Source organism: Triturus cristatus, chromosome 3_2, assembly GCF_964204655.1.
Source record: "Triturus cristatus chromosome 3_2, aTriCri1.1, whole genome shotgun sequence".
NCBI lineage: Eukaryota > Metazoa > Chordata > Amphibia > Caudata > Salamandridae > Triturus > Triturus cristatus.
Window position 1 is genome coordinate 519,790,980 of NC_140584.1, and position 13,879 is coordinate 519,804,858.

Consider the following 13,879-nt stretch of genomic DNA (forward strand, 5'->3'; position numbering starts at 1 on the left):
GGATTCTGAGTCAACACCGTGGTGTTCTTCATCTGGGCATCTTCAGTCCTCTATTCCCAGTAGCCTTAGACAGTCCATCGAATCTGCGTCTTGGGGTTCTCGCCCTTCTGAGGCCTCTCCCGTTTGGTCCCTAATACAAGAGTGTGAGCACTGTGATGGAAAAACCCCCCTTTGCTACTGTCCAAAGTGCTACTCTAAATACTTGTGGGCAGATCCACTTACATTTTTCAACCTCTGTCTGTGGGTGGAGCATAACGGTCTCCTGCTCCACCTGCCTTCCCTTCTGCTCTAAAAAGACCTCCCAAAATGTTGTGATCTACTTACTCATCACATCGTAGAACAGCACTGAGACAACAATACCCCTGACATCTTTGGGAAAGACGTAGTAGAAGAGTAAGCAGAAGGAGAAGCAGAGTTTGAGCAAGTAGCGTCCTTACGCACAGAACCCAATTTCCGCCTCGGTCTCAAAGGGCCCGGGACAGCATCAGAAGACAACTGTGCGTACTAGTTCTCACCACCAAGTTACTCCCTGCACCTCCGGGGGCCAGGTGTTGAGCCCACATCGAGGACACAGCCTCAGTTAGGTCAGCTGGGTCAATTAGGTTGGTTGTAACCTACAGAAGGCCTTAGAGCTGACTTCGACCCTGCCATCGAGCCTCTGGGATCTTGGCACTGACGGATACCTCGGAGCCATAATACTGGTTGATGTCGAAGACTGCACCGAATCCAAAACAGCCTTTGGTACCCAGTTCGCCTCTCATGGCAGACTCAGAGGAGCTGATGATTCTTTAACGCCCTTCAGGAGGAGCTGGATTCTCAACAGCTTGGACTGTTCTTTCAGTCCCAGATGGAGAGAGTAATTACAAAGCCTCCACCAAAGGTGCAGAAGACACTCCCTCGCAAGAACAAACTGACTTTTGAATAACCACTAGAATTTAATTACCAGTCCTCTGCCCTCAACACTTCCTCTTCTTCCTCCTATATTATCCTCCACCTACATTATCTCCCCTTCCTCCACCACCACATGGGCCACCACCTCCTTCCCTGGAGGGTTCTACACATTCTTCGTTTTGGGGTGGGAGGCCCTCAGTACTTAGAACCTTATGATGCTCTCTGACCTGGAACCCCAGGATGACCCATGATACAATTATGGGAATGTTTCTACAGGCGACAAAGACCCACATTTTATTCTGCCAAACCTTCCTCGCCTGACCATTCCACTTCTTACCATGAGGTAATCCAGAGTCTCCACCTTTCAGAAGATGGACCTACATACAATTCCAGAAGAGGAGCACTTTCTGGTGGAAACAGTCTCCCACACCCAGAAATTATTGACCATGCATATATGGATCCTTAAGCCTACGAAGGAGGTCTTCAAAGACCCAGTCAAGGCTGGGGCATATCCCCAAAGGTTAACAAGAAATTGAAACCCTCCCCCTATGATCTGTCGTACATTAGAGGCCCGCTTCTACCAGATTTCTTGGTGGTGGACACTGAACATAAACAGACAAATACACAGGGTACTGGGGATGCCCTGCTGCTAGACACAGGGTAAGATGATTGATGTGGTGGAGAAAATGGTTGACTCACAATCTGCAACTTATTGGCTGGTTGCCACTCTGTGGGATTGTTGTCTATATATGACTGTGCCCAGTGGGACGAAGTGAGAGACATAATGCAGCATCCCCCCTTACCAATTCAAACAACGGTCACAGGAGATTGTAGCTGAAGGGCAAACATGCTTCAGCACCACCATCAGGTGTGTTCTCGATGCAGCTGACACCGCTGTCAGTCATAAATCCAAGCGTCTTATGTCGCAAGCCAGAAGTCCAGCAGCATTTGATCAACATGCTGTTTAATGGGGAACACCTCTTTGAGCCTCAAGTTTATCATATGCTCAAAAATGTCAAGAAAGACACAGAGCCAAAGGAATGGAAACCCTCCAGTTTCATCGCCCTGTGTGACTTCATCAGTCACAATTCTGTGTCGGTGGTAAGACCACCTTCCCAGAGGCCTCCATCTTCTACCAGAAGCAGCAGCACCAACCACGAGCTTCTTGGGTGATTCTAAGGGTGCCTAAAGGCTAAACTGTTCCAAAGGCAGGCAAAGTGGTGATGTGGCTAACAGAGCCACACGCCTAAAGCAGTGACCTCCATTCCCCCAATGCAAATGTGTCTGGGGTGGAGGGACATTTATTCCTTACAGAATGGTGAAATATCACCTTACACCAGTGGGTTCATACCCCTTTCACCCTATCCCCCAAATGCACCCTTTCACCAGAATACCAGAGGCTCCTCCAGGAGGAGATGGGCACTGTTTTACTTGAGGGAGCCAGTGCTCTCGCTACAATGCTTCAAAGGGCTGTGCTGCTTCTACTACCTAATTAACTGGAAAGACAGGTCCTTCAGGCCCATACTAGATCTCCGGCCCCTGAACAAGTACATCAATTCGGCGCATTTCCTCATGGTCATGCTCCAGGATGTCATTCCACAATTGCAGCAAGGCAACTTCACGGCCGCCCTTAACTTGAAGGATGCCTATTTCCATATCCTGATCCATTCAGCACATCGCCGATACCTCAGATTTGTGGTAATTCTTGCAATTCAAAGGTTCTGCCCTTCGGCTTAACCAAAGCCCCCAGAGTTTCCACATATGCCTTGCAGTGGTACCTACTCCGCCTGGGGTAGTGGTGTCCACAGCTTACTAAACCTTGACGACTGCTGATGAAGAATGCAGGCAAACAGTAATGTTTGGCTTTTTCGCAGATCACTTTGCATCTCCTTCATGATCTGGGTTTCACCATCAACGTGGACAAGTCCCAATTCCAACCCCTACAAATAAGTTGTTCCTACTGGCAATCCAGAATTCTCTTACTGGGGAAGTTTATCCCAGTCCCACACGGATCCAAGTGTTTCTGCTCCTACTGTCTCTTTTTCAGCCAAATCAGCTCACAGTAAGAAGTGATGCACCTCTTCTGCATGGTGACCACCTGCATCGCCATTGTTTCACCATGCCCACTTAACACATGCTTCTGCTCCAAAGGTTACAAGCGCAGGGTCTATTGTATGATCTAGTGTTGATTTGGGCCAGCAACCATCGCTTTTTGCTGTGGTGCAACAGCAGCAACTTGTTTCGGGCATGCCTTTTTTAGACCCAGTCTTCCAGGTGACCATCGCGCTGGGCATCTCTCATGGGCAGGGGTGTCCATCTACAGGACATGACTGTTCAGGGTCTGCGGACACACCTTCAACAGACCTTCTAGATAAACTATTTGCAGTTCTTGGCAGTTCAATCTGAAGGCCTTCTGCCGCATAAATCACAAGGCAGTCCTCATCAAAACAGACAACTTGACTGCCACATACTGCCTGCAATAGCAGGGAGGCACTCCCAAACTCTCGGTATTAGTGCTAGACATTTGATGTCGGCAATCCACTATAGAGAGTACACCTTCTAGCGGAATACCTTCCGGGAGTGAACATTTGCTTCACCTACCTGCTCAGGAGGATGTAGCAACAAATCCATTATTGGGAACCCTACCCTGAAGTCCTGCTACTCTATTTTCTATTAGGGGGCCAATGCACTATGGATAAACTGGTCAGGGTTATTTGCATACCCTTTTCTACCTCGATATTTGGCAGACCTCCCTCACCCTCGTCTTAGTAGCTCCGACGTGGCCAGGCATCTAGTTCACATTCTTCCCAGAGTTGTCTGTAGTCCCTCTCTAGGGCACACTTAGAGCTCCTAGAGTTTGGTTACCTCAGGTTTGCCTCCTGACTGCATGGCCATCCATCTCACTACTTAAGCTTGCTATGTGGCAAAAGGTTTGTCCACTACTGTTGCCCAAACACATTAATGCACTAAAGCCATCACTGAAGTCCATTGTCTTTTACTATTTCATTTGCAAAGTTGAGGCCTGGTTACACAGCCATTTGTTTACCATTGGCTGCAGTGGCAGCATACACAGTCCCAATTAGTAAATCATTTATGTAAGGACTTGAGGGGTCATCCCTCCCAGGATACCCCCAGTCCCGTCCTTGAATCTTAATGTAGTCCTCACTAGGTTCATGGGGCCACTTTTCAGCCCCTTCATTCTTGCCATCTCCAATTTGTCTTGGAAAGTAAAGTTTCTAGTCACGATTATTTCCCTCATCCGTTTGAGCGAGACACAAGCTCTCATGCTGCAGGAGCACTTTTTCAAAGTACACACTGACAGGCTATTCCTTAGAACTAACAGAGTTTCTACCCAAGGTGATCTCTCATTTCCACCTCAACCAGACAATTGAACGCCTGGTGTTCTTCCTACACCCAGACTCCATGGTAGAGAGAGCCCTTCAAACACTTATTGAGGAGGGCGTTCCTCCACATGCTGCACTTGGCATGTGTATCTAGAGCTACACATGCCACCAATGTAAAATATTACCATGCTTGCATCTGTTTGTGGTATGTAGTGCTGTAGTTTCACATGCCACCCACCCCATGAAGCCTTTGGTTGTTGCAGATATCTTTTTTTCTTTAACTTTCCTTCTTTCACACCTTTTCTACTTGCTTATCATAATAAATTTTCATGCTCCGTCTCCATCTTCACCCGCCCATCGGGGAAACTTTTCAACTATAGAGTCAATGCTTATGGGTATTACCAGTCATAGGAGGAGTCCCTATACCTTGTGACTCGAAAGACTTATTTGAAGAAAAACAAGTTGTACACGTCCGACCCCAACACTAGATGGCAAGACTTTGCAGAGCATATGATTCTACATCGCTGTGGCATGAACAGATGCTTAGAGGTTAAGTAACGTTTATCTTCTGCATTATAGGATCTTTGTTGGTAGTTATAAATGCTGCAATAATTCTGTGCTGCATGCCTGGACCCAGGAGCACTTTTTTTTATAGAAATATTGTCCATGAATATAAGCATAGGTTACCCATGTGTGTATGATTAGGGGTCTATGAAAGGTAAATTTGGTTTCCGGACTATAGTCTTTAGAACTGAAAATAAACTATTACAAGTTTGCATTGTAGTATCTTAGTTTTAAAAGAGAATGAAAATGTAAAAAAAAAAGGAAGAAATTCAGCTTGATGGGTCCACAATGAAAGGTGAGAAAAAAGTGCCCTGTCCCATTAAGATTCTGAGATTCCCCTGCCCATGATGCATTGTATTGGCAGTTAACATTACAGAGCCAATCTTTTTTCAGACTCATGTGAGTAAGCTCTCAAAGCATATATGAGGTTTCACACTTCAGTTTTTACATAACTTTCAATCTGAAAGAGGCACGTTAGTTATAGATTCCTTACCTTAGAATATCCCAAGGCATCAGACTGGATCCGGAAAGTTTTCGTCGGCAGTATCCTTGCACGTCGGTAAGCGTCGTCGTGCGGCTCTGCATAAATCTCTGGCATCGTAGTCGCTGAGATGACGTTGTCGGAGCTACTTAGACGTGCCCACGCGCCCTGAGGTCAGTTCTTTCTTTTTCCGCTCCATAAAGCGCAGATCCGAGAGAGCGGTACTCCTAGTTAATCTTTTAACTTGGTTTTTGAGACTTGTTTCGTCGAGTACTCGACTCCTGGTGCAGTAGGGATGCCCGGGTTTAAGTCCTGTAGGGACTGCCGTTGGACGATGTCGGTGGCGGACCCACATGACGTGCCTCTCTTCTGCTTGGGGCACGCCCATTACCCCGAGGCGTGCCCCAATTTTCGGGCCATGGCGCGGTGGAGTGGGCGAGTGGTCACTCCCTCGCGGCTCCAGTAGAGCCTCCGTTGCCTGCGGTCTACCCGACTTTCCCGGGCCCGTACGCGACTTCTGAAGAAATACAGGTATTCCTGTCGGCCATGCGCAGTTTGTTTCCCACATAGGATCCCTCCGGAGCGCCTTCGGGCCCCGTGGACCCGTGGGGTGGTTCTGCCCCCGTGCCGCTGCCTTAGGCCCTGACTACGCTAGCAAGATACCCTGTGGTGCCGTCTACTTTGGCGCCGGCGCGGTTGGCTTCAGCTTCGGCGCCGCCACAGGCGCTGGGCCTGATGCCAGACACGACACCATTGCCTACGGGGCCGGACTACGTCTACCCTGGATTGGTCTATTATCCTCCGATTCCAATTCCAGGTGGTGAGTTTATTCCCTTTCCCTGGGCCCCTAGTCCTTACCGGCCTCTTACACAGCCGGTGGACGAAGGGGAGTACTGAGAGGGGTCCGAGGACCCTCTCGCAGCTCAATGCGAGGATGAACCGGAGTGGGAAGGTGATATGAAGGTCCAGACGATCTGGATTTCTCTCTACATCCTGGTACACTGTCCCTTGCTTCCGTCACTGCGATAGAGATTGGGACTTTTTCTGTGGCATTGTGCAGGGCGGCTGAGGCTCTTAGTCTCGAGCTCCCATATGTGCCTATCAGGACCAATCTCCTGACCGAGGTGCTGCAGCCAGCGACGGGCTCTGCAGAGCCGCTACTGCTCTTTAATGATGCGCTTACAGACATTCTGTTAAGCACCTGGACCAAGCCTAACACAGTGGATCCTGTGGATAAGAGTGTGGCACAACGTCCTTGCCCGGGCGACCCCAGTTTTCTCATGCAACACCCAACGCCCGAGATTCTGATTGTCCAGGCCTCTGCCTCTCTGAGCGCGTTCCCTTCTGCACCTCCGGACAAGGAATCAAAAAAACTGGAGCAGTTTGGGAAAAAGATTTTCACCTCTGCCAGTACTGGGTTGCGGGCGGTAAATACTGTGTGCCTGTTGGGACGCTATTCCCACTCTGTGTGGGAAGCAGTCACACAGGTGCTACCTCAGTGTCCAGTGCAGGCTCGGGCGGTGCTCTCCCAAGCTATTACCGAAGGCAGAGATGCTGCGAAATTCACTATCCGTTGTGGTCTTGATACAGCCGACTCCCTCGGCAGGGCAACTTCCACAACGGTGGCGCTACGCCGTTACACCTGGCTCAGAACTACTGGCTTCTCAGGGCATTCCAGAACACTTTGTTGGACATGCCCTTTGATGGCACTCGCCTCTTTGGTGAATCCTTAAAGCGCTCCAAAGTGCGCTTTAAGGATTCCCGGGCTACGTCCCAGTCCTTGGTTCTTGCCCCCACGCGCGCTCCCTTGGGTTCTGCTTTTTGCTCCTTTCGAGCCAAGGGGGCCATCGAGCGTGTTCCGACATCAGGAGTAGGTAGTGGTTGTTATTCCCACTACTTGATTCCAAAGAAGGACAAAGGGCTGCGTCCTATCTTAGACCTCCGGAACGTCAATCGCTTCCTCCGGAACTAGAAGTTCAAGATGCTCACGCTTGCTCGGGTCTTGTCTGCCCTAGACCCACAAGACTGGATGGTGGCGTTGGACTTGCAGGATGCTTATTTTCATATCCCCATCCTGCCGGTCCACCGGCATTACCTACGGTTCACGGTAGGCCACGAGCACTCTCAGTTCACCGTGCTCCCTTTCGGCCTTACCAGCGCGCCTCGGGCGTTCACGAAAGTGATGGCGGTGGTCGCAGCTCATCTACGCGGATCCGGGGTTTCAGTCTTCCCCTATCTCGACGACTGGCTGTTGAAGGCGGGCTTGCCCCAGGCAGTCGTCTCCCACCTCCAGACTACGGCTGACCTGCATTCGCTGGGGTTTTCCTTCAACGTGCCGAAGTCGCATCTGATTCCCTCTCAGAAGCTCCTTTTCATCAGAGCGGTTCTGGATACGGCGCAATTTCGGGTTTATCCTCACGAACAGCGAGTCCGGGACATACGGGCATGATTCCGATCTTTCAGCCCTGGTCCTGGGTTTTGGTCTGGAAGACCCTGATACTGCTAGGCCTCATGGCCTCCTGCATCCTGCTGATCAATCATGCCAGGTGGAATATGCGGGCTGTGCAGTGGGACCTGACGTTCCAATGGACGCAGTATCAGGGAAACCTGTCCAACTACGTCCAGCTTTTGAGGGCACTGAACAGGATTTGCAGTGGTGGCTCACGGACCAGCATTGAGTCAGCGGCAGATCCCTCTCGCTTCCCCCAACCAGAGCACACAGTGGTGACGGATGGGTCCCTCCTGGGATGGGGTGGCCACATGGGAGAGGCGGAGATCAGAGGCCTCTGGTGTCCGGTGGAGTCCAAGATCCATATCAACCTTTTGGAGCTCAGGGCGATACTACTTCCACTGAAAGCATTACTTCCCTCTGTCAGGGGAGAGTAGTGCAGGTGTTCGCGGACAACACCACCGCCACGCCACGTGGTACGGCAACAAGCAAGGCCGGGTGGGGTCGTGGACCCTATGTGAGGAGGCTCTGCGTCTCTGGACATGGCTGGAACCTCAAGGCATTTCCTTGGTTGTTCAACACTTGGCAGGTTCTCTGAACGCCAGGGCGGACTAACTTAGCTTCAGGTGTATGTTGGATCACGAATGGCGTCTTCACTCAGACGTGGCGCAAGGTCTTTCAGCAGTGGGGAGAACCTTGGTTAGATCTATTCGCCACTGAAGAGATCGCGCAATGTCAGCAGTTCTGCGCGTTGGAGTTTCCAAGGCAGCACTCGCTCGGAGATGCTTTTCGTCATGTGTGGAGTTTTGGTCTGTTGTCCGCCTATACCACTTCTACCCAGAGTGCTGAAGATCATACTCAACCAGGCCCAAGTCATTCTTGTGGCACCGGACTGGGCTCGAAGAGTTTGGTATCCCGAGCTACTCAGTTTGATCGTGGACCCCTCAATCTGAAAGACACGTTCAAGATGGATTCCTTACCTTAGAATAATCCCAGGAGTCACTGGATCCGGAAAGTTTTTCCGCTAGCAGTACCCCTGCGCGTCAGTAGGTGGCGTAGTGCGGCTCCGCGTCCGTCGCTGGCATCGTATGCGCCAAGAGGACGTCACAAACTAATTAGGTGCCACCCATGCGTGCTGACGTCAGTTCTTCCTTTTTCCGCACCAGTAAGCGCAGATCCGGTTAGAGCATGTACCTCAGTCACTTTTTGACTATCTTTTTGAGACTTTGTCTCTTGTTAGTTGCTACTCTGGTGCACGTAGGGATGCCTGGTTTTAAGTCTTGTGGGGCCTGTGGTTGCAAAATGTCTGTGGCGGACCCCCATGACGTCTGCCACTACTGCCTGGAGAGCGACCACGACTCCCGGACCTGCATGGACTGGTTGGCCATGGCCGAAGGCTTTACAGGAGCGGCGCCGGAAGCTGTTTGAGGTCTGGCACTCCTCCCTGCGCTGTTTGCAGTTCAGGGGCCGCTCCAAGGATCGCTTGCGGGGCCAATATCACTGCTCCTCGGGCCTCTTGTCTTCACCCTCAGATTTGGGTAAGAGAATGCACAAAAAGGTGAAGAAGCATTGTCGCTCTCGGACATCCCACCGTCGATCTCCGGATGCGTACGAGGGGGACTGGGGTTCTGCCCTTTCAGCTCCTTCGGAGCCCGGGAGTCCCGCGGCCTACCTGCCTTACCCGGGTCCGTCAGCGACTCCTGTTCAGATGCAAGAATCTCTTGCCACCTTGGACCACCTGTTTAGGCCTCGGGCTCCCGCTGGCGTGCCTTCGGGCCCTGCGTTCCCGTGTCCGGATCCTGTCGGCGCTGGCAGCTCCAGCCCCGGCACCGCAGGATCCTACGCCGCTGGCTCCGGCCACAGCGCCACAAGGTCCCGCGCTGCCGGCTCCGGCTCCGGCCCCAGCGCCGCCCTCTGCTCCGCCACCGCAGTGGGTACCATTTGTCTCGCCCCTGCCCTCGGACACTTTTGTCCCTGCCTGGGATGCGCACTGTGCCGGCGCTGCACCGTCCGGCGCTGCACCCGACGCAGTTTGTTCCTTCTCCGGTCCCTGCCCTGCCGCCGCAGCCTGACCTGCTTGTGGCAGAGGTGGAGGATGACTGGGAGGGGTCCGAGGACCCTCTTGCTTGCCAGTGTGACTCCGGGCAGGACTGGGCGGACGAGTTAGAGGAGGCCGGCGGCCTCTATCTCTAGTCTGACCTGGGGTTTGCCTCTCCTCCGCCTACCATGGAGGAGGGCGCCTCGTACACGATTGTGCTTCGTCGGCCCGCTGAGGTCCTCCACCTTGATCCATTTATGGTGGCCCTGAAAACTAATCTCCTCACAGAGGTGCTCCAGACGGCGTCCACTACGTCTGAGCCCCTGCTGCATTTAACGATGCCCTTACTGAGGTCTTGCTGGGTACTTGGTCGCGGCCAGCTACAGGGGCCCCGGTGGATAAGAATGTCGGCAGGCGTCATCGCCTGGCGCCGGGTGACCCTGCCTTTGTGACCACTCATCCTACGCCCGAGAGTTTGGTCATCCAGGCTTCGACGTGCCAGAGTGCCTTTCCCACGGCTCTGCCGGATAAGTACTCTAAGAAGCTGGAGCAGTTTGGCAAACGATTGTTCTCTTCGGCCAGCTTAGGGCTGAGGTCAGTGAACACCACCTGCCTCTTGGGTGGCTATTCGCACGCGGTGTGGGATGCCGTTGCACAGGTGTTGCCCTAGTGTCCTGAGGAGGTCCAGGCTGTGCTGTTTCAAGCTGTTGCCGAGGGTAAGGATGCAATTCGGTTCGCCATTCGGTGTGGTTTGGACACCGCGGACTCCCTGGGTAGAGCCATTTCTACGACTGTGGTGCTGTCTCCACGCCTCGTTGAGGTCTACCGGGTTCTCGCCAGATGGACAAAGCTTGCTCATGGACATGCCCGTTGATGCCACCTGCCTGTTTGGCGATAAGGCCGACAGTGCGCTGGAGCGTTTTAAGGACTCGAGGGCTACGGCCAAGTCCTTGGGTCTTTCAACGAAAAGCCCAGCCGCTCCTGGTTTTCGTTCCTTTTGTGGCAACGGCAGGGGCACCCAGGCACACTCCTTCAGCAAGCATGTGCAAAAGCAACCGCAGCGTGGCTGCGGACCCGTCTTCCGCAGAGGCGGGTCTGGGAATCAGCGTGGGGGTCAGTCCACCTCCGCCCCCGCTACTCCTGCCTCCAAACCTTCCTAATTCGAGCTTTGGGGGAGCACCCCATGCCAGTGGGTGGCAGGATCCGTTATCACCTCCCCTACTGGCACGCTGTCACTTGGGTGCTGCAGATCATCCGCAAGGGTTACTCCCTTACCTTTCAGTCCACCCCTCCAGCCATGCCACCTCAGTACCACCGCTTGTCGGGGGAACACTTGGTGATTTTCCAGCAGCAAGTTACGACCCTCTTGGCCAAGGGGGCCATTGAGTGCGTTCCGGGGCCGGAAGTAGGGAGTGGTTGTTGTTCCCACTAGTTTCTGGGCCCCAAAAAGGACAAAGGGGGTGTGCGTCCCATCGTGGACCTCCGGAACGTCAACCAGTTCCTCCGGAAGGAGAAGTTCAAAATGCTGACTCTGGCTCAGGTCTTGGCTGCCCTCGACCCTGGTGACTGGATGGTAGCGTTGGACTTGCAGGACGCATATTTTCACGTCCCCGTCCTGCCGGCGTTACCTGCGGTCCACTGTAGGCCACGAGCATTTTCAATTTGCCGTGCTCTACTTCGGCCTTACCAGCGCCCCTCGGGTGTTCACGAAAGTGATGGCGGTGGCCGCAGCTCATCTGCGCAGGTTAGGCGTGTCAGTCTTCCCCTACTTCGACTGATTGTTGAAGGCGGGCTCGCCCAAGGCAGTAGTCTCCCACCTTCAGACTACGCCCGACCTCATGCATTTACTGGTGTTCTCCATCAACGTGATGAAGTCGCACCAGAGTCCCTCTCAGAAGCTCCCCTTCATAGGAGTGGTTCTGGATTCGACGCGGTTTCGGGGTTATCCTCCCGAGCAGCGAGTCCAGGATATTCGGGCTATGAATCCGATCTTTCAGCCTCTATCCCGGGTTTCAGTCAGGATGACCCTCCAGCTTCTGGGCCTGATGGCCTCCTTCATCCTGCTGGCGCACCATGCTAGTCGCATATGCGGGTTCTGCAGTGGGACCTGAATATCCAGTGGGCTCAGCATCAGGGCAACCTGTCCGATTATGTCTAGATCTCGGAGGGCACTGCATGACAATTGCAGTGGTGGCTCACGAATCACGATTGGGTTGATGGCAGATCCCTCTCCCTTCCCCAACCGGACCACACAGTGGTGACGGATGCATCCCTCCTGTGATGGGGTGGCCACTTGGGAGAGGCAGAGATCAGAGGACTCTGGTCCCTTTTGGAGCTGCGGGCGATCCGACTAGCACTGAAGGCATTCCTTCCCTCTCTCCGGGGAAGTGTGGTGCAGGTGTTCATGGACAACACCACCGCCATATGGTATTGCAACAAACAGGACGGGGTGGGGTCGTGGACCCTATGTCACGAGGCTCTGCGCCTCTGGGTATGGCTGGAACATCAAGTCATTACCAACACCTGGCAGGTTCTCTGAACGCCAGGGCGGATGTACTCATCCGCCAGTGCTTGATGGATCACGAATGGCGTCTGCACTTGGACGTGGCGCAAGCTCTCTTTCTGCAGTGGGGAGAGCCTTGGTTAGATCTATTTGCAACTGAAGAGAACGCGCAATGTCATCAGTTCTGCGCGTTGGAATTTCCAAGGTGGCACTCGCTCGGCGACGCTTTTCGTCGTGAGTGGGGTTGTGGTCTGTTGTACGCCTTTCCGGTTATACCACTTCTGCCCAGAGTGCTGAAGAAGATTTGAGGCGACCGGGCCCAAGTCATCCTTGTGGCTCTGGATTGGGCACAAAGATACTGGTATCCTAAGCTACTCAGCATGGCAATCGATCCCCCATCAGTTTGCCTCTTTAGGTGTATTTTCTGTCGCAGCATCAGGGGACGGTCCTCCACCCGAACCTGTCCAGCCTCCACCTCCATGCATAGAGATTGAGCGGTGACAGTTGACAGCTTTCGATCTTCCTCCCTAAGTCTGTGATGACATTCTGGCAGCCAGGCGTCCGTCCGCTAAGATGTTGTATGCCTGCCGGTGGACCAAGTTTGTGGTGTGGTGCACAGCTAAGGCTGTGGATGCCCTTTCTGTTCCTTCTTTCTTTGGCCCAGCAGGGCTCTGCTTTGGGCACTATCAAAGGTTATCTTTCGGCCATCTCCGCCTTTTTACGGCTTCCAGATCAGCCTTCTCTTTTCAAGTGCCCGGTTGTTAACCGTTTCCTAAAAGGCATTAAGCACACGTTCCTCCCGTGCCGTTCCGTTCATAATGCCTCAAAGGGACTTGAACCTTGTCTTGACATATCTGATGTGTGCTCCCTTCGAGCCCCTTCATACCTGTCCTTTGCGTCTTCTCACTCTCAAGACTGCTTTCCTGGTAGCTATCCCCTCTGCCAGAAGAGTGAGTGAGCTCCAGGCTCTTTCTTCCAAACCTCCTTTCTGTTCATCCGGACAAGGTGGTTTTGAGGACCCATCCTTCTTTCTTGCCAAAGGTTGTCACGCCCTTCCACATCGGGCAGACCATCACTTTGCCTACCTTCTTTCCACCTCCGCATCCTTCCAAAGAGGAAGAGAGGCTCCACGGTTTGGACCCAAAACGTGCGCTCTCGTTCTATCTGAAGCGCACACAACAGTTCCGGGTGGATGACCTTTGTTGGCTACATGGGTGCTAAAAAAGGTTGGGCCGTGCACAAACGAACCATCTCTCGGTGGGTTGTTCTGTGCATCAAAGCTTGTTACTCGTTGGCTAAGGAGCCTCTGGTGGGGCTGCATGCCCATTCTACCAGGGTGATGGCAGCCACTACTGCCTTGGTACGCGGCGTTCCCTTGCAGGACATTTATCAGGTAGCAACGTGGGCCTCGCTGAACACGTTCACCAAGCATTACTCCCTTGACAGTCCAGTCCGGAGAGACTGCTTCTTTGGCCGTTCTGTTCTCCGTGACTTTCTGGTGTGATCTTTGTTTGCAGACCCTCCACCGGGTTTGGTATTGCTGGGGTATCTATTCTAAGGTAAGGAATCTATCACTAATGTGTCTCTTTCAGATGCACAAGTTACTTGT

At 52.9% G+C, this 13,879-nt stretch overlaps 1 protein-coding gene across 5 annotated transcripts in view; it reads left to right on the plus strand.

Moving 5' to 3' along the window:
- Nucleotides 1–13,879, plus strand: part of FAR1 (fatty acyl-CoA reductase 1) — a 528,293-nt gene that overhangs the window by 307,055 nt on the left and 207,359 nt on the right. The window lies entirely within an intron of this gene.